This window comes from Symphalangus syndactylus, chromosome 9 (assembly GCF_028878055.3).
Source record: "Symphalangus syndactylus isolate Jambi chromosome 9, NHGRI_mSymSyn1-v2.1_pri, whole genome shotgun sequence".
Classification (NCBI taxonomy): domain Eukaryota; kingdom Metazoa; phylum Chordata; class Mammalia; order Primates; family Hylobatidae; genus Symphalangus; species Symphalangus syndactylus.
The window spans coordinates 100,639,929-100,661,660 of NC_072431.2; the positions used below are offsets into that span (position 1 = coordinate 100,639,929).

General features: G+C 41.3%; 1 protein-coding gene across 4 annotated transcripts in view; it reads right to left on the reverse strand.

Annotated features, from left to right (window-relative positions):
• The window catches only part of WIPF3 (WAS/WASL interacting protein family member 3), a 112,079-nt gene extending 91,699 nt beyond the window's left edge, over positions 1-20,380 (reverse strand). Inside the window, exon 1 of one of the 4 annotated variants that reach the window (XM_063609708.1) lies at positions 20,087-20,380. The gene's annotated coding sequence lies outside the window, so the exon portion shown is untranslated. The remainder of the gene's footprint in view (positions 1-20,086) is intronic. The other 3 variants (XM_063609706.1, XM_055293547.2, XM_055293542.2) reach the window with 3 other exon arrangements.
• Positions 20,381-21,732: the final 1,352 nt, after the last annotated feature.

Below are 21,732 nucleotides of genomic sequence, written 5' to 3' on the forward strand. Positions count from 1 at the left end.
TTTATGCTTGCTAAAGTTTGAAGAACCCTGCTCTGGAACATCTAGGATGATGAAAGCATTCTGTCTCCCATAGAGTCATAAGTTGTGGCCTCTGCTGAAAAGGCTCATTGTCATGTAGATTCATTTAATTTCAGCAGGCTGGGTCCATGCAAATAGCTACTGTACTTGGAATTGAATATGACATACAAAGTGAAAGGGAAACCATTGCTCTCACACAGGGGACATGAAGGACTTCTGACACCTGAGAAACACCAGCCCAGACATCGGCTCCAGAAACTGAATTGGCTCAGCCCTAACTGGGTATTAAAGTTAATTATCTGCTGAAGTGCCAAAAGGATTAATGTGGGTTTGTCTATGTGAATTCTAAAATGGGAGCATACTTTAACCACATCTAATATGAAACCTAGTATGTCACACATACTAAGATGAGCTCATAAATTGGTTTGCTTTCATAGGACTCTTATTGAAATGCAAATTTGTTCCCAGATCATTCATTGAATTCATTTTAATTTTTGAACAGTATTTGGTGAAAGGAAAAAAATGAAGATATTAATAATATTTATCACTGACTCAGGCATTTAAATTAGGGCTGAGTTCTATAAAAATTGCCATCAGAGAAATGCAAATCAAAACCACAGTGAGATACCATCTCACACCAGTCAGAATGGCCATCATTAAAAAGTCAGGAAACAACAGGTGCTGGAGAGGATGTGGAGAAATAGGAACACTTTTACACTGTTGGTGGGACTGTAAACTAGTTCAACCATTGTGGAAGTCAGTGTGGCTATTCCTCAGGGATCTAGAACTAGAAATACCATTTGACCCAGCCATCCCATTACTGGGTATATACCCAAAGGACTATAAATCATGCTGCTATAAAGACACATGCACACGTATGTTTATTGCAGCACTATTCACAATAGCAAAGACTTGGAACCAACCCAAATGTCCAACAACGATAGACTGGATTAAGAAAATGTGGCACATATACACCATGGAATACTATGCAGCCATAAAAAAGGATGAGTTCATGTCCTTTGTAGGGACATGGATGAAACTGGAAATCATCATTCTCAGTAAACTATTGCAAGGACAGAAAACCAAACACCGCATGTTCTCACTCATAGGTGGGAACTGAACAATGAGAACTCATGGACACAGGAAGGGGAACATCACACTCCAGGGACTGTTGTGGGGCGGGGGGAGGGGGGAGGGACAGCATTAGGAGATATACCTAATGCTAAATGACAAGTTAATGGGTGCAGCAAAACAACATGGCACATGGATACATATGTAACAAACCTGCACATTGTGCACATGTACCCTAAAACCTAAAGTATAATAATAATAAAAAAAATTGTTATATGTGTGGTTCCCAAGGGTGAAAGGAGAAAATAGTGATTTCCTGTCTTTCTTTTCTTTCATCCTTGAATTAATTAAGAACTGGGTTTATTAAAAATATATGATATTAATCACACATTCACGAGTAAGCTTCATTTTATATAACAGTTATACTTCTTTAATATGGTATCTCTAAGTTTTGGAAAATCAAGGTAAACCTTAAGCATAAAAAAGGAGCTTAATACTTTTTTTCCTTCAACTTTTATTTTAACTTCTGGGGTACATGTGCAGGGTGTGCAGGCTTGTTACATAGGAAAACACATGCCATGGTGGTTTGCTGCACTGATCAACCCATCATCTAGGTATTAAGCCCAGCATGCATTAGCTAAAGGGAGTTTATTATTCAATGGAAACTTACAATTAATATCATAAAATAATGAGCCATTTTACAAAATGAATGACCACCTCTTTAATTTATGTTATGATGCTAGATTTTATACAAATGGTGTTTTTTACTTTCTTAAGGCTAAGGTGGTAACTTTTCACGTTGTACGTATTCCAAAAATGCTACTATTCCAAAAATCATTGAGGAAATAATGTGCAGATGGGAGGTGGTATTGGGTACAAGAAGAAACAAATCCTTTCTTTCCAGGTTTTGGGTGCAACTTTAGATTAGTTTAAGTACTTTAACCTTATTCCTACTGTTCCAGGATAAGCAGATTCTGATGCCCTGGCTCCCTCATCCAGTTTGAAGTTAGGCTAAAACCTCAAACAGCCTGCAGCAAGGAGCCTCCCTCACCTCAGCTACCAGGCAGATTTCTTCCTGAGGCAGCCAGCACATCACTGACAGTGAAGTCTCACAAATCGACTACAGGTGTCACCTCTCAGCGTCCATGACATCCCTCCTAGGTTTAACATGTACTCCTCTCTGGGCTACTTACTATGAAGTCAAACTCCACATCTCATCCTCCACTGCATTCCAGGCCTCCTCCATTATACCCACATCACACTGTTGACATTTTCTTATATTCTTTTTTTTTTTTTTTTAGAAAAATAAATCTCTAAGTCTTTGCCCGTGGTATTCAGGCTGCAGGTCAGGGCCACCATCTGGAAAATACCTATTAACCTGCAAAACTGTGTTCAGGTGCCAGCTTCTTTGCAATGACTTTCTTCTTCCTTTGGGAGGGCTAACTGCCCCTATAGCACTTTGCACTTTGGCCACACTTCTACCATGGTACTGAGCACTCTGGTAATTTTCTTCTTCTTTTTCATTTTCGTTTTGTTTTGTTTGAGATGGAGTCTCGCTCTGTCACCCAGGCTGGAATGCAGTGGTATGATCTCAGCTCACTGCAAGCTCTGCCCCACCAGGGCCAACCAATTCTCATGCCTCAGCCTCCCGAATAGCTGGGATCACAGACATGGGCCACCGTGCCCGGACCTATTTTCCTTTTATATGTCTCTGTGTCTCCCTTCACTGGACCATGGGCTCCTCAAAGGTTCAAAGATAGGGACTATGTCTTTAGGATATTGGTATTGCCAAGGCCAAAAGTAATGCCGAATGCCAAATATCATTGCCTTGGTGTATTAGTCTGTTCTCACGTTGCTATAAAGAAATACCTGAAACTGAAAAATTTATAAAGAAAAGAGGTTTAATTGGCTCACAGTTCTGCAGGCTGTACAGGAAGCATAACGGCATCTACTTCTGGGGATGCCTCAGGGAACGTTTACTCATGGCAGAAGGCAAAGTGGGAGCAGTGTCTTAAATGGCAGAAGCAGGACTGGGGTGGGGGTGCCACATACTTTTAAACAATCAGATCTCGTGAGAACTCACTCACCATCACGAGAGCAATGATGAGGGGATGGCGCTAAACCAATAACGACAAACCGCCCATGATCCAATCACCTGCCACCAGGCCCCACCTCCAACATTGGGGATTACAATTTGACATGAGATTTGGGCAGGGGTACAAATCCAAACCATATCAGTTGGTATTGAGATATTTTTGTATCAAGGCAATGGCATATAAATCAGGAATCAGGCTCACGCAAAAGATGGAGACACACCTTGTTAGCAGAATATTAAGAAAGTTATATGTGAATCTAGAAATGAGATATCATCTTAATGATTATTAAAGAAAAATATTACAAACTAGAAAAGGGAAGAGAAGTGTCAAAGTTTCTGTACAATGGTAGACCTCATTATCAGCGTGGGAATAAAATATATTCTGAATGTTGGGTTCTCCCAGGGGACGGAGGTTGCAGTGAGCCGAAATCATGCCACTGCACTCCAACCTGGGTGACAGAAACTCCATCTAAAAAAAAAAATGAATGTTGGGTTCTCAAAGCTTACAGTGCTTACTAGAAAAGCCTTCTCTGGCATGACAAAAAGCAAGGCAATCAAAGAGAAATAATTTGATAGCTGGGAAAACTGGTCTTTAGTTCTGGCTTTAATTCCCATCTATTTCTTCATCAATAAAAAGGTAGAGTGTTTCTTCTTTCCTAAGTTGTATAAATACAAGGAGCAAAGGAGTACTGCTTTGAGATAAATACTAAAGAAATTTAAAATTGCATATGATCCTGTCCAAAAAACAAAGTTTTTCCAAATGTAATTTTTTAAAGTAAGGATATGGTGACTTCTTGGAAATGGAAGGGGTCTTACTAAAGGGCAGCAGAGAGGAGCCAGCTTGCTTTTAGATTTTTAGATTAAAAAACTCACTTTTCAAAATAAAGTTCAAGAAGGTCTTCCAGTTTTAAGATGGTAAAAATATCTGTTTCTTCCCTTTCTTGGAAATCACCTCAAGATAATAAAGAAAAAGAAAACTTTCTTTGGTAAAACTATATCTCCGTAACTCTGCACTTCAATGAATAAGACAGGATGGTTCATTGCCCAGGATGATCTGATAGAGGGTGTGGATATGTTGTAGAGGATACATTTGTGGCTGTAAGCCTCAGACAAAGCCTGCAGAGCCCTGCTCTCCAAAGTGGGAAACACTAGCTCCTTGGCGAAGAAAACCCATCAACTCTTGTTTAGAATAATGGAAAAGGGTGTGTAGGATGGCAGCAGGACAGATCTTAGACCCTAGACCCACCAGGGAGCAGAGAAGATGGCAAAGGCAAGGCATTTCTGTAGGGGCATTCTAGGAATGAGGTAGGCCAAGAAGACAGTGAATCTTGGGCAGCCTTAAAGCTACCCACCTCTATCGGCTGGGGAATGGAGGGTCCAAAATTATTTGCAGGCACAGATACAAATGTGCATTTCAATGAGTTTTATAACATATATACTTCTCTCTCTGTGTGTCATAAGAAGTTCCTCCCTAAGCCAAAAAGAATTCTTGCTGGTCTAGAACTTGCCACGGTCATTTCCTCAAGTAAATCTGAAAATAGTTGGTCCAAGAAGAGTTGATCTTATTTTAAGATGAATAATGAGAAAGAAAACCAGTATAAGATCTATACAAAAAAAAAAAAAAAAACTAAGAAAAAAGTAAGGAAAGGAATAGGAAAAGAATGATGATAAGTGAAGAACATTTATTAGAAAAAACAGTGCTGTAAAGCAATAGAATTATTAACTCAAAGAAGTTAATGAAATAATTAACCCTTTAAAACAAGGAATCAAAGAAAAGAGATAAGGACTCTGAGAATATCTAGCAAAATAATAGAGGATGAAAAATATCATGGTAGAAGTAAAAGAGAAAAATGAAGAACACACTAGAAGAAGCCCAAAGAAAACAGGTATTGTTGAAAACACACTGAGTACTATGGAGGATTGAGAAAAATGAGCAGAATGAAATGTAAATGGACAAAGAATTTAAAAGGATTAGAGAGAAACTGCTAGATATGGATGACAAATGAAAAAGATAACTGGTTTTCATGAGTAAAAGACATAAACAAATGGAAGAGAATAAATATTCAAACACATAATATCAAGCATATAATTTAAGAAAGCTTTTCAAAAGGAAGATTTAATTCTGTACATTTAAAGGTACAAGGCAAGGCACAGTAGCTTATGCCTGTAATCCCCACACTTTGGGAGACTGAGCTGAGAGAATCACTTGCACCAGAAGTTCATGAGCCTGGAAACATAGGGAGACCCTGTCTCTACAGAAAAATTAAAAAATTAGCTGGGCATGGTGGCACGTGTCTTGTCCCAGCTACTTGGGAGGCTGAGATGGGAGGATTGCTTGAGGCCAGAAGGTGGAGGGTACAATGAGCTGTGATCAAACCATAGCACTCCAGCCTGGGCGACAGAGTGAGATCCTGTCTCAAAAATAAATAAATCAATTTATTAATAAAATAAAAGGTCTATGATATCCAAAGGAAAATCATATAGTTTTGGAGACATATTAACCATGCCATCATATCCCAGAGAAACAATGTGTGACCTAAAAGTTTATATCCAGCCAAACTGTCATTGTAGTAAGAAGGCAAGTGGCAAATGTTTTTGAACATGCAAAATGTGTGTTTCTTGAATTTGTATTGAAGATACCACTATAGGAAAAATGTCAGCCACTATAGGAAAAAAGAGTTGAGGAGAGAAAGTGGGGACAAAGAAATGGCAGTGAGTATTGAATTAACTGCTGAATCAAGACTGAAACAGCTATGGAAATATGCTATCGGAAAGGAATGGAACTACTATTAATCATGGCAAAATGGAAAAATGTAACTTCCAAAAGTTATCAGGTAAAAAGGAAGATAAAGTGGGAGATATATGCATGTTGATTCCTTAGCTATTATACTCAAGCATAATACCTTTAAAGTTAATAAATCAAAATATCTTTAAAGAGAATAAATCATGTATATTTCTCAGAGGAGTATAAGTCAAATATATTAAAAGGTTTAGTTTTGGAAAAACTAAAAAAAAAGTGATTATATCAACTAGAATTGAATGGTGGAAAGGAGGTTTGAAAAGGGATAGAGGGGAGGTGGGAAGAAGTGGATATTCAGTATCACTTCTGTTGGGGAATCAGTGGATACTCTCTAAATTAAAAGAAACAACAACAGAGAATTATTATCATTATAAAGGGAAATGCTAGAAGAACTAAAGATAGGATACATCTCCCAAATGAATTCCATGGGCACAAAGTAAGGAAAAAAAAAACAGATCATTAAGTGACATGTAAAAAAGCAAATTAAGCAATAAAAAATAGAAAACAGAACACATAACAAAAATAACAAATGTATCTGCCATATCAACACACATAAATAGGCAGAGCTCACATATTAAAAGAAAAAGCCCTCAAACTGGACCAAATTCAACTGCATACTGTGTAAAAAATACACACCTGATTTCAAACAGAGAAAATTAAAATCACCATAAAAACCATTAAACAAGGCAAAGAAAGATTCTTTATAATGGTAAAGGGAATAATATACAAAGTTTGAGTTAGCAGCCATGAATATCTATGTTCCAAATAGCAGTAACAAAATTAATAAAGCAAAGCTGCATGATATTATTCAAGGAAAGGCAGGCAAGTCTATATTCGGATCAAGACTTTTATGGGTTATCTCTCTGTCCATATCATATTTAGTGGATCAAAAAAGTAAGGTTTTAAAATATATAAATAAAATAATTGCAAGGTAGGGGGAAATATGTGACTATACATTCTAAATATAGAAGACACATATTAAAGTGTCCCTAAACTAGCCACAGAAGGGACCATATATTAGCTGTTAAATAGTGCAAAGAAAATCTCAACAAATTCTAAAACGTAGAAACAGAACAGACAATCTTATCAAATGATAAAAATACAAAGAAAACTTCAAAATTCTATTACTTAGAAACTTTTAAACTTTATTTAACAGATCTTGGAACAAAAAGATATGAAAACCAAACTTAATGTGTACTGAGAAAATAAGGATAATGAAAACATTGCATATCAGAACCTATGGAATGCAGCTAATGAAAAATTCATAGCAAAAGTCATAGCTGTAAGTAACTATATTTATAAAACAAAGAATAAAGAACTCTCAAGAAGCATGAATAACAATAATATAAACCTAAAGGAAGCAGAAGGGAAGGAATTAACATTTATTTGTGAATTTTTAAAACCAGATATTAGGAATTAGAAAAAAGATAAATGTTTAAATGAATGTATCTAAAAGCTTAGTCTCTGAAAAACAAAAAACAATAAAATAAGTAATCATCTTACCTTAACCAAATAAGGGGAGGGAGAAAGAGAAAACACAGATACACAAAATAAAACAAGAGACAGGAAAAATAATGATAGATAGACGCTAAAAGATTTTGCTGAAATCTAGGTAAAGAAATCTGAAAACTTGGATTGAAATTGACAACTATTATGAAGAGTTGAATATGAAAATACTAGTTAATCAATTGACCAAGACAAGAGAGAACATCTAAACAGAAGAAATAGTGAAAGTTGTCAAAGATCCACCACCAAGAAGTGTGAAAGATAGATGACTGAATTCTGCCCAACCTCTAAGAAGCAGTTAATTACCACATAGCAGTCAGATCCAAACCTGAGAAAGAATAGAACAAATAAAAAAGAAAACTACTGACCAATCTCATTTATGAATATGAAGGAACAAAATAATAAGCATAAATGAACAGAATTCAGCAACACACTAAAAATAATACACACCAACCAAGTAGGGTTTAAATGCAAAGATGTTTTAATGCTTGAAAATCTACTGATATGACTCACTATAGTAGGGACATAAAACAAGAAAATCGTACAATCATCTCCATAGCTGCCTCTAAGTATCTATAACATAACTCAAAATACATTATGGCAAATGGAGAAAGACTAAACAAATTCCAATTAAAGTCAGGAACAAGACAAGAATGTCCACTATTGTCACTACTAGTTATCATTATCCTAGAGCTAGTAGTCAATTCAATTAGATAAAGGAAAGAGCTAAACTGTATAATAGTTGAAAAGAAGGAGGCCCAATTATCATGTTTTCCTCCCCCCCAAATAATATGGCAATATACATGGAAAACCTAAGAGAGTCCATAGAAAAATTATTTTAATTATTTTTATTTTTTATTTTTTTTGAGATGGAGTCTTGCTCCATCTCCCAGGTTGGAGTGCAGTGGTGTGATCTCAGCTCACTGCAACCTCCACCTCCCAGGTTCAAGCAATTCTCCTACTTCAGCCTCCCGAGTAGCTGGGACTACAGGTGCGTGCCACCACACCCAGCTAATTTTTGTATTTTTAGTAGAGATGGAGTTTCGCCATATTGGCCAGGCTGGTCTTGAACTCCTGACCTCAGGTGATCCACCCACCTCAGCCTCCCAAAGTGCTGGGATTACAGGCTTGAACCACTGCACCTGGCCGGAAAATTATTTTAATTAATAAGATAACTTTAAAAGGTAGCTCTTCAAAACCAATAAACTCCAAAAAGTATCCCTATATATAAACAATAACTGCCAGAACGTATTGTGAGGAAATAATTCTGTTCACAATAGCAACTTTAAAAAAGTATACCTAAGCATAAACTTAACAAAATATGCAAAGACACGAAATAAAACTTCAAAACATTACTGAGAAACAATGAAGACTAAATATCATACAAAAGTTGATTTTTCTCTATATTAATATAAATTTAGGGTGATCATAATGAAAATACTAACTTGTTTGCTTTTTATAACTACGTAAGGTGATTTCAAAGTTTACATGGAAAAATAAAACCATTGGATAATAAACAAATAATAAAGCCACATTCATTAAAACAATTTGATATTGCTATATGGAGAATCAGTAATGGTAATGGGCCTGAGAGCCTGGAAACTGACCTAGGTATTTTTGGAAATTTTGGTTACTATTTTAAAAAAATAAAGACATTGGATATCAGTGGGGAAAAGATGAGTCATTCAACAAAAAGTATTGAGTAAATTGGGTAGTAACCCGGAAAAAAATAAAGTTAGCGAACAATGTAAGGATCTCATGCCTTACATTAAATTCCAAGGAATCAACTTTTTAATTTCTAAAAGAGGAAATTATAATCATACTAAACATATGAGAGAATTTTTAAAATCTACAAGTCAGAAAGACCTTTCTAAAATGTATAGAAGAAAAGGTTTCTGCAAAGCAATAAATACATATCTATATACATAAAACCACATTAAATAAGGCCCAAAGTCATACTACAAACTGGAGGGAAATTATATTAAAATAAGTCATATTATAAAGTGGGGGAAATTACAGTAAAATAAAAATTACAGTAAAATGGCTGTTTTATCTTCTCTATAAGGTGTTCCTACAATAAAAATCAATAACCTGATAGAAAATACACAAATGGGCTTAAACAGTTCACAGATAAGGAAACATAAATGGAAATTAAACACATTCAAAGACCCTCAACCTTATTTCTAATGAGAAAATGCAAGTCAAAACCACAATCAGATACCATTTTCACCTATCAAATTGGCAAAGATCAAAAGTTTGATATATATGTGTTGGAGAGAGTGCAGGGAATCAGACAATTACTGGTAGGAATATAAATTTGTACAACTTCTGTGAAGGGTAATGGGCAAATGTAGCAACATTTAAAAATTCACATTTCAATTCTAGGAATTTATCTTACTGATCTTTCTCATGTGTGAGAAATAATTTGTACAGTGACAAAAATTGCAGCATTTGTTTTAATAGGAAAAGGCTGGAAATAGTGTATATACCTGTCAACTGAAAACTAATTATTAAATTATGGTTCATACATTATACTGACATACTAGGTAGCTGTCACAAGGAATATGGCAGCCCTATATGTACAAACCTGGAATGATCTCCAGGTTGTGTTACATGAAAAAAAGCAGGCAGCAGAAAATGTATATAGAATGAGTTTGCAGCTGCGCATGGTAGCTCATGCCTATAATCCCAGCACTTTGGAAAGCAGGGGCAGGAGGATTACTTGAAGCCTAACATTCAAGACCAGCCTGGGCAACAAAGCAGGTCCTTATCTCTACCAAAAAAAAAAAAAATTAGCCAGTGTACCTGTAATCCCAGCTACTCAGGAGGCTGAGGCTTGAAGTCAGGAGTTGAAGGCTGCAGTGAGCCATGATCAGGCAGGCCACTGCACTCCAGCTGGGCAACACAGAGAGACTCTGTCTCTAAAAAAATGATGATGATGATAATGATAATGATCATAATAATAATAATAAAAGAATGAGTATGCCTTTTCTCTGGAAGAATGCATAACTAGGTGGTCTGAGGATAGAGTATAGGACATATTTTACAGCGAACATCCTTCTTACACTTTTTGAAGTATCATGTGCATTATTACTTATTCAAAAAATTAATAAGCAAAAGTTCAGGATTACCACCTCAGAGAAACACTTTATTTGGGACCACTGTGAAGAAGTATTTTTAAAAGTATTTGGAACTATCTGAATTAGGAGATCTCTTTACACCTACAAGGCAAATATAAATAGAGAAAGAAAAAGATTAAAATGGTCTTGACGATTTGGTCCAAATGAGCAGCTGCTGGAGCCATCCAGAGTAGGACTCAGCACTGAGGGTGGGATTTGCTGTGCTGGCCTTGCACACAGACTTCCTGGGACAGCTGAAATCACCACCACAGCCACCGACAAGTTAGAGGCGACTGACCAGGTGCACTAGGAAAATAGGCAAGAGCAGAATAAAATAATTCTCCCCAAACCAGTCATAACCCCTATGGTTTAATTCTTCTGTTATCACACGGTTAATGCACAAAAAGGAACGGTTTTAAGACATGGTGCTCTATTAGGCACGGATCGTTTTAAGTTGGTTCCAGCTGTAGCTGACCCTTGTCATTCATTACCTGTGAGAAGACAAGCATGCTGGTGAGAAGGTGTACATGTCTGAAATAACATGTGGGGGCTCTCTTCCCCCAGCCACAAAATACTGCACCCCTAGATTCTATGGACAGGTATCTTGGCCCGTCTTTTTTAGACATATGTAATTCTTATGGATACTGTCAAAATGTGTGCAGATCAAACACCAACCCTTAAAACTCACTGAGCATCCATGCACGCCAGGAAGGACAACAAGAGGCATAAACCCAGGCTACTCTTTAGCCTTCCTTCTATGTCTGCAGGCAAATTTCTAACCTCAAGACATACACATTTGGGTGAAAACCAGAACAACAGCAACAAAGAGTCGAGCAAAAGCTTTTAAAATGTGGGGAAAGTGAATTTGAAACTCAGGAAAAATGGTTGCTTGTTTGTCTTGTCTTACTGTTTTTTTTCTTTTGTCTCCTCTGTCTGTGTATTTCCAAATAGCCTGTCTTCAAGCTCACCAAGCTTCTCTTTTTCTAGGTAGTTGTCTTACCTATTTCTGAAGCTACTTTATTTTTTCTCTGAATCCCTGGAGAGAAGCACAACTGAAACAAAAATGTTTCATTGAAACGTTTAAACGAGTGTTAGAATAAACGGAAGCTTTAAGGGACATCGGAGACTTAAAATCGACTCCTGTTGTTAAAAGGAAGAAGAAAGCACACTTTTGGTTCTTTTCCTTGGTTCTACCATGTGAGGGGAAAATGTCCCCTCCTCTAATAGGGCGGTAATAACTTACACCAGCCACATACGAAAGGGGCCAGTTTCATTTTTGACTACAACTTTATTCCCTGGGCAGTCATAGTTGGTGTTTCAATACTGATGTACATGGTTGGGAGGGTGCTCTGTTAAACAGTTCACTAAGAAAAACAATAGTTCACAGGTACTGAGCATATTCCCTACACTAGCAATTCTGATTGTCACTTATATAACTATCTCTTATCCCCCAAAACAACTCTTCACAACAGATGCTATCATCCCCATTTCAAAGATGAGGAAATGAAGGCTCAAAGACATCAAGTAATCACCCAAGATCAAATAGCTAGGATGTGACAAAATCAGATCAAACCCAAGTGAATTTGATTCCAAGCCTGTGTGCTTTCCATGACTCCCCCAGCCTTCGACAAGCACATCAGTCTCTGCACAGTCCATGCAATGCAGCAAATATGTACCGAGCTTCTTCTATCTGTTAGGCACTAAGCTAGCCATGCAGTGAAACTATAAACAAGAGTAGCAGGTAATCAATAAATGTTTGATGAATAAATAAATCCATAGCTACACGGTTCCTGCCCACAAATGATAGCTTGTAACACTTACTGAAGGTTACTATGTGCCAGGCACTTTTGTAGGAGAAGGCAGAAAAGGAAGGGAAAAAAAAGAAGTAATAATAAAGCACAGGGTATACAAGAAAACACAAAATAAGTTCCAATATATGAGTAATCATAACAACTGTAAACAGGTTATTAAATTCATTTTGGGAGGTGGAGGTGGACAGATTGCTTGCCTAGGAGTTCAAGACCAGCCTGGCCAACATGGCAAAACCCCATCTCTACTAAAAATACAAAAATTAGCTGGGTGTCATGGCACACACCTGTAGTCCCACCTACCTGGGAGGCTAAGGCAGGAGGATCACCTGTGCCTGGGTGGTCGAGGCTGCAGTGAGCTGGGATAGCACCACTGGACTCCAGCCTGGGTGACAGAGCAAAACCCTGTCTCAAAAAGAAAAAATTATCTTACCAAAAAGGCCACATATTGTAAGAGTCCGTTTATAGGAAATATCTACAGAAATAAAAAATAGATTAGTGGTTGTCAAGGATTGAGGGGAGAGAGATGAGAAGCAACTATTAACGGGTTTCTTCTTGGGGTGATGAAAATGTCTGGAATTAAATAATGGCGATGGTTGCACAACTGTGAAAATTCTAAAAACCACTGAAATTGTGTATCTTAAAACACTGAATCTCATGATATGTGAATTATAGCTCAATAAAACTGATTTTTAGAAAAAAAAACTGGTGTAGCATTATCAATACCAGGAAAAAAGAATCCAGGGCAAAATATATGAATAGAAATATAAAATAGTTTGGAAGCATACATGAAAATTTACTTAACTGTGCCATAAGTTATGGACAAGTAAAAAGTGTCAGAAAGAAATGTCTGAGCCAGGCCTTCCATGACTGAAGCAGGGGAGGGTATGAGCAGAGTCCTGCCCTGTGTGACTGCATGGGCGCTGTGGCTTGGGGGTTGTGGCAGGAAGCTCACAATGCCAGGCTGTCAAGAGCTGGGCTTTTGGACCTTATTTTGTAGGTTTTTAAAGAGAGGAAAGATGTTGTTAGACATCTGTGTTCTAAAAACAGCACCGTGGGGCTATGTGTGGAAACCGAATTGTAGGGAGAGGAAAGAGCAAACAGGTATATCAATTTGGGGACCCACATGAGTAAGGATGGGTATTTATTTAAATCAGAGTAATGGCAATGGGATACAGGCAAGGAGGAAATCAGATTGGATGTCTCGGATGGGGAAGAAGAAAGAGCCTGGGGTGACCCCTTGGGTCCTTGGTGGTCAAGACAATGTAGTGTTAAACGAGACAGATGAGACAGTGGGAAGTGGTGGTCAATGAGCAGAGAGAATAGATTTTAATTCAAAACATTTTTGAGTTTGAGGTGCTTTTGGCAAATGGAAATTTAGATCTGAAATTTAGAGAAGAAGCAAGGCTGGCAATAGCGATTTAGGAATCTTTACACAGGCAGTTGGGTGCATTTTATTCTCTAACACTAATTCCATGAAGATCTAGAAAAGTACAACATTTAAAATTACTGAGTCACCTTCTGTAATTTCTAATTAAGTCAGAGACATGGCTAATAATGGAAGTTAGTCAGGTGGCTGATACTGCTAGCTGCCTACTCAATAACCATTCCCTCTTCTTCCTCACAGCAGAAGCCCTAATTTGAGTGATGGGGTTGCAATTTACCCGGCTAAAAATATTTGATTTATCAGACTCTAATATATTTAGAACAACCCTGTGACACTGTTCTGGCCAATGAGATGTAGGTGGAAATCCTAGGGAGTGCATCACTTGCTGAATAAAAAGGTAAAACCTCACTAATAGAAGGACGTTAATTCCTTTATCTATTTGCACCTTCCTTGTCTTCTTGCCTAGACTGCAGATGGAAGCCTAGAGATACCGCAGCCATATCGTCATCATGAGGCAACCAGATTTAGGATGAAGTCCTATAGGCTAAATGTGGTGAAGCAGGAAGATGGATGGGTACTGGTCTCAGATAGCTCCTGCACAGGCCCCAGACTGCCTTTCTTGGGAGTCTAATTCCACAAGACAAATAAACAAATCCATTTAAGCCAGATTCGGGTGTGTGCACTGGTTTGGTTTTGTTTACTTTGGCAGCTGCTACAATTCACATCTGGATATATATATGGGAGTGGGGAGCTTAAAAGACACGAGCACTATTATTTCAATAATAAAAAATGTTTAAAAAATAAAATATTTATGCTTTCTAGCACTGGATTTTTCTTTTTCCAAATAGGTAATAAAAATGTTCAGCTAAAGGGAAATTATGGACTGCCGGTATTAAGAAAATTCATAAATACGTAATCATCTGTTAATGAGTACATGTGCACAATGACACCCTTTGGACTTTTCCTGGATGAGGTAAACTGATCTGGCTCATTTAAATGGCTTCAGCCAGAGCCAAAGTTCTTAAAGATGAGATTGTTCACTACCTGACTCTCATAAGAATTACAATCTTTGGAAGGAAGACTCTGGCTCTTCCAGGCACTCAGTAAGCATAGCTAAGAATACAGAATGTCCCTGCACCACAGTGTTTTGGCCCTGCAAAGAGCTTTTACTGAGCTGTGTGGGATTATGTCTCCGGAACTGCAGTCAATAAAGTTCTAGGAAACACTTACTTTTGCCTTCTACCACAGCACTTCCATTGTCTTTATGGCAGGGATGATGTTGAAGACTTAAGTCTCTATGGCAACAGTGAGTGCATTGAAGACCTGCCAGGAGAAAGTTATCCCAGGTTTCAGGACCAGGAAAAGCTGTGTAACCGATCTGTTTTTATCTCATGGTCACTGTGGATCAGGTAACTATTTATGTCTTCTTTTTTGTTTTGGCTGCTGGGAAGCTCTGGCAAATTTTTACTCCCACCTCTGGAAACTATCCACAACTTATGATCTACTCTGGTTCTGTAAATTACCTCTGATTTTATCTCACTTTCTAACCCATGTGTTCCCTTTACCTCAGTTTCATTATCTATTAATTTTATGTTGTTTACTATCTATTTTTGTAAACTCCTTGAGCACTTTATGGAACATGGAACATTGAAGGCAAACAATTTTTAAAAGCATCAGATCATAATAATAATAATAATAATAATAATGGCTAATTGACTGAACATTGCTATGAATGAGGCACTGTCCTAAGTACCAAATCTATCTTATGGCTGGGCAAGGCAGATCATGCCTGTAATCCTAGCACTTTGGGAGGCTGAGGCAGAAAGATCGCTTAAATCCAGGAGTTTGAGACCAGCCTGGGCAGTATAGTGAGATCCTGTCTCCACAAAAAATAAAAAAAAATTAGCCGGGCATGGTGGCACATGCCTGTAGTTCCAATTCCTCAGGAGGCTGAGGTGGGAGGATCACCTAAGCCTGGGAGTTGGAGGCAGTAGTGAGCTGTGATCAAACTACTGCACTCCAGCTTGGGCAACAGAGCAAGACCCTATCAAAAAACAAAACAACAAAACAAAACAAAAAAAACCAGAATAAATCTATCTTATTAGCCTTAAACATGAGATAAATACTATTATTATCCTCATTTTGTAGATGAGAAAACCAAAACACAGAGAGGTTAAGTGATTTGTCCAAGATCATACAGCAAATAAATGATGCATGTAAAATTCATGCAAAATAGTCCAGGGATTCTGACTTACATAAGTTATACAAAAGAATAAATAATTTCTTAAAGAAGCAGAGGCTTTCTGATTTTATAGGCTGAGCCCTAAAGGAGATACCTATTGTAAATCTCATCCATACAGTTATGCCTGATGAGCCATATTAACAAAAGGGAATGAGACAGTGAAAGTTAAAACAGCAGATAAAACACAACAAATAATTGGCTTTTGATCTTGGAACATACTTCCAGATATTCAATCATTCATTTATTCGTTCATTCACTCACACAATTACTCATTCCTCCACTTACACAGTCCTTTAATTCATCCAATAACCTTTAGGGAATACCCCTCACTTGCCAGGCATGGGGCAGGTGCTGTGCTGGGAATGGAGATGAACATAGTTCCTGCCTTCCAGGAGCTCAGGTGCAATAAGAGAGAGTCAGGTAAGTTAGGGACACTTTGGGGTTATGAGTGGGCTGACAAAAGACCAGAGCAGGGTGCGACATGATCATTCTGAGAGTAAGTCAGCCTTTGGCTTCTGTCTCCCCTTTGATAAAGGAATATGAAGAATCAGCTCCCTATAGGGCTGTTGCAGTGATGTCCTACATATAAAGCTCTTAGTCTAGCCCTGGGCAGGGCTAGCTAGTTATTAGCTCTTAACGAACAGTGGATGGCAACCTGGGCACCTTGCTCAGACACACACGTGCACTCACACGGATGAACGTCCTCAGAAACTCAAGCGCTGAGACTGGCTACTGCCTCCTCTGAGCTAACCAAGAGCTGACTCTCACAGTCCATGCGCAGGCCTGGCACTCTCTCCTGGATGCCACCATCCTAGATGCGGTGTTAGCTGGAAAACACCACCCACATAGGATGAACATTCCTTCAAGATGCACTTGAAAATCTTCCTCCACAGTGCCTGGCCCACATAATGCCCGCTGGGCATTTTTGTCACGTTTATTCTGCTTTAGTTTATCTCCTTGGCACTTGAACACCACAGTTCACTACACAATTCCCCTGCTGCATAATGGTCGGGTTCCCTCTTGAACAGGTCTAAGGAAAGACGCAGCTAGAATTGCAAAAGGGGAGTTTCAAGTGCACTACTGGCTGAAGCCAGTGAGAAAACACGTGTGCTGCCCCTGCCCAGCATCAGCTGGGGAAAGGCATGCCTCTTCGGTTTTGTACAGTGGCTAAATAAAAAGCAATTAATCACTTTCTCACCAACCCTAACTCATATTTAATAGTTCCCCCTCGAAGTTTGTTTTGTCATGCTGTCGGTAAAGTCAGTCAAACATTACGATTCTTTTCTAAATATTCCAGCAGCCAGATGGCAGAAGCACCACTGTGACAAGGCTAACTTGCCTAAAGATAACTTTGTGATGCAGAAGGACCATGCTCGATGGCACTGGGCTGAGGGGACTCGCCCAGAGATATTTCTAAATTGCTCCCCTTAACCCACGTTCTTTACACCAAAACTACCTAAGACAAACATTCAACTCTGCAACTTGAAACTGGTGGTAAAACAAACACGTTTCTTCTACCTCTTTAAGTTCTGAATATTAGGCAGAAATATAAAATCACTGGAAGACCACACATCAGGACAAAGTTCTCAGGATTTCTCCGTAGATTTAAGGCTACTGTACCCTAATGTTTCAAATATTTCTGCACCAAAGTTCATATATATTAAATATTTATAACACATTTGCTAGAAAACACATTTTCTTCCTTTTGCTGAGCTATTTGTGTAGGTTTCTTTTTTAAAAAAACTTCAACATTAATAAACATATTTATAAATTCTAGAATGTAAAAAAGTTGACTGTGCCACCCGGGTGAAAATTCTATGTTTCCCTCTACTGTTAGTCACATTTTGTTTTCTTGGATCTTTCCTAGGTTATATTCTTTATTCTTTGTGTATGTGTTGGAGTGACTGCAAACTCGCAACCTGTACTATATGGTTTCTGAACAATAAGTCTCCTAAAAAGAGCGTTGCCAGGCTAGACCAGCTGGCTTTCCCCCGTTCTTATAACTGTATGTTCTTAGACACACACACACACACTTCCTCCATTCCTTCTGCTGCTGGCTAACTGCAATCTGTGACACAATGTCACACTCACAATTACATGAAAACGGAGACTCCTAAAAGGAACAAAAAGGGGGCAATGGCAAGAAGCCAGCCTACAAGTGTCCGTCACCCTGACCGCTCTGCCCCGATTCAGGTGGCCACAAATTGCCTGTTGGAGGTTGCCTGTCTAGAATTTGAAGTCTGTGTGCCCAGGCTCTTACCCTGAGTAAGTAATTTAACCTCTGTGACCTTTTATTTTCTCATCTGTAAAAAAGGCACAATAACAATATCTCTGTTAAAGAATTGCTGCGAATCACAGGAGGTGATGCACATAAAGGCATCTGCAGTGTATGTCTCATTTCCAGTTACTTCTTAACTTTCTTTTGCCCCTCCCGCCACTTCTTTTCTGATTTGGTTTTTGTGGTTTTTAAATGTATCTTTGAAATGCATTAGCTGGAAAACTGCAGCAATCTGTGTGTTACCACAACGAGTGGACTTTAGCATCACATTTTTATTTACTTTTTCATTGAGGTAGAATTTACATAAGTGCACAAGTCTCAAGGGCATAACTTCAGTAATTCTTAGGTCAAGGTGAGAAGCATTTCTAGCATCCCAGAAGCCTCCCTCATGTCCTGTCCAGGTATTGACCTGGAGTTTATCTCCTTGCAAGGCCCAAAAACAACCTCTCCTCTGACCTCTTTCATAATGATAAAGTTAAAAAAAAATTAAAGGGAGGCAGGAGTCCCAGTGATAACTATTAATGCTGGCCACAAGAAGTGCACTCCCAGTCCTCCCTCTGAAGTGACAAAAGATTCTGGAAAGGAGGAGGCGGAGGGGCACAAACCTTCTAAATCACACAGGTCATGCCAAACAAGGCCCTCATTTACAGCCAAGGACCCGAGGCACAGAGGCGAAGAGACAGCCTAACTTCCTGCTACAGAGTAACTTTCCTCCCCAATACAGCCAGTTACAAAGCGCCCTGAGTGCCGGGGATTGGCCAGACTGTCCCAGGGCGCCTGGAACCGCTCTCCCGGCCTTTCCCTGCAGAACTTCTTTCCAGAGGGAGGCGCACACACGGTCCCCACGCCGCCCCGGCGCCCGCCACGGGCACACCCACGCTGCTGGCACGCCACCCTCCAAAGGCGCTGTTCCTGAGTGCCGGTGCCTGCCTGCCCACGGGGCCCGGGCCGCGCTCCTCCAGGTCCAGGGCGGCCGGGTGCCCGCCCTGCCCGCCACCTTCAGAGAGTGCGTGTCAGGGGCTGGGGGAAATCGGCTCTGCCACCTACCTACCCACCACCTAATCCTCCAAAGGACCCTAAACCCATTTGTGGCCAAATGTACATTGCTGGAGCACAGTCTGACTACTGACCCCAGGGGCTTGGAGATGAGCACTGGGAGGGGCGTCCAGAGACCTGCGCTCTGTCCCCATGAGCTGTGTGACCTTGGACAAGTCACTTCACATCTCTGGAGTTGGCTTCCTCACTAGGGGGCTCCTTCCGTATCCCCCAAGCCACCTCCGGCTCTGCAATTTCCTAGCTCTCTTTTACTCCGCCCCAGTCCTTCCCGCGACAGCCCCCTCCCCAGCGAGACCCCGGCCTTTTGTTCCGGGGGTGAAGCGGAGAAGAGAGAGCGTCGCGAAGGACCAGGCCGAGGCGGCCTCGGTGCCAGGGGCTGCTCACCGGAGAGTCCAGTCCGGAAAAGTCACCAAGCAACCCCGTGGTGACCTCGCTCCCCACCCCGCGGTTTGTTTCCGCCCGGCCCGGCCCGGCCGGGGCGGCGTGGCAGGGTGCGGGTGGGGGGCGTGAGCGCCGCGCGGCACATCGACAACCTCTCGGGCCCGGGGCTGCAGCCCGGCGGGGGTTCCCCGGCCCTCTCACGCGCTCAGGATCTCCGTCCCGGGCCGGGCCACTCTGCTCTGGGACCGACCAGGGCGGTCGCCGCTACACCGCCCGTTCCTTCCACCCTTGGGCACCGACCCGCACCCGCGCGGGGAGCCGCTACCTGCAGGTGGCGGAGCCGGGGGCTGGACTGGACTCGAGCTCCGGCCGACGCCTCCGCCGCCGCCGCCTCTGGCTCCGGGCTCCGTCCCGCAGCGCCCGTGCTCCAAGCGGCGCCGCTACCGCCGAGCTGCGCTCGGTGCTGTGCTCGGTGCGCCCGGCTCGCTCCCCGGCCACCGGCTCTGGTGCTGCCGGGACGCGGAGGCGGGGCCGCCGCCCCCACCTGCTCGCAGGCTCCTGCCTGGGAGCCGCCGCCGCCCCGCGGAGGGACACGACCCCGGCGGGCGGGGTCGCTCTGGGACCCTGGAGGCGGGTCCCAAGTCGGCAGGCGCGCCTCCTGGGTACAGAGTCCCAAGTCTCAGCTGCGGAGAGACTGAGGCCTAAGGCTGGAATTCCCCAAATAGGAGCTGTTGTGCGGGCGACACACAGCCCAGCACAGCTACTCTGGGGACACGCCACTCCTTGAATTTATTCCAAAATGTTGAGCCCTTACTAAGCTCCAGGCGGCGTCATAAGCGATGGGGACGAGAGAACAAGATTACCTCTTGCCCTCGTGGAGTTCACAGTCTAGAAAAGGAAAGCCACCAATGGGCGATTACAGCACAACCAAGAGGAGGCAGTCAGAGGCCTCCTGAGCCGGCTGCCAGAGGGGGCACCTGATCCAGACTTGGGGTGGGGAGGAGGTCAGGGAGGGCTTCTTGAGGAGCTGACGTCGACCAGAAGAACTGAAGACTGAGTATGAATTAGCCAGGTGATGACAGAATTATCCGGGTAGCCTGGGGAGGTAGATTGATGTCCCAGGTGGAGCCGAAGGGAGGAGAAAGCAGACTGAAAACTGAAATAGGACCGGGCGCGGTGGCTCAAGCCTGGAATCCCAGCACTTTGGGAGGCCGAGGTGGGCGGATCACTTGGGGTCAGGAGTTACTAGCCTGGCCAACATGGTGAAGCCCTGTCTCTACCAAAACATAACAAAAGTTAGCCGGGTGTGGTGGCGCTCTCTAGTCCTAGCTACTCAGGAGGCTGAGGTGGAAGGCTCGCTTGAGTCCAGGAGGCAAAAGTTGCAATGAACCACTGCACTCCAACCTGGGCGATATAGTGGGACCCTGTCTCAAAAAACCAAACCAAACCAAAGAAACGAACAAAAAGAAACCTGAAATAAGCTTGCTTTTCAGGTTTGTTGAAGAACAGAAAACCTTGCTTCTGTCGCACTTCTTGTTCAAGCCCTTGGAGGATGCAGAAAGTTTGTGTCCGAGGCGGAATGCATTGCTGTAGGTGCTGAGATCATTTGGTGAGGATTCTGTATTTCCCATGTCCTGAGCATTCCTGCTAGTGGAGGAGCTAAGCGGGTACTTGTGGACTGTTCACTCAGCCTCGGTGTTTGAGTATCTGCCATGAGCCAGACACTCTGCAGGGCCTCAGGGCAAGGTGTCTAACTCTAAAGTTGCTGCTGGTCTGGAGTAGAGGAGAAACCTGCGCTCAGCTCTGTGCTGAGGCTTGTGTGAAATGTTGGGGACCCAGATGAGGGAGCAGTTAATGCCAGCAGGGAAGATCTCACACGTGGATTACAACCTGTCTTCAGGTTCAAGTTCTGTAGCAGCTGCTGTCAAAGTATGTTCCCCAAGCAGCCCTTAGCTGATCTCTTAATTACTC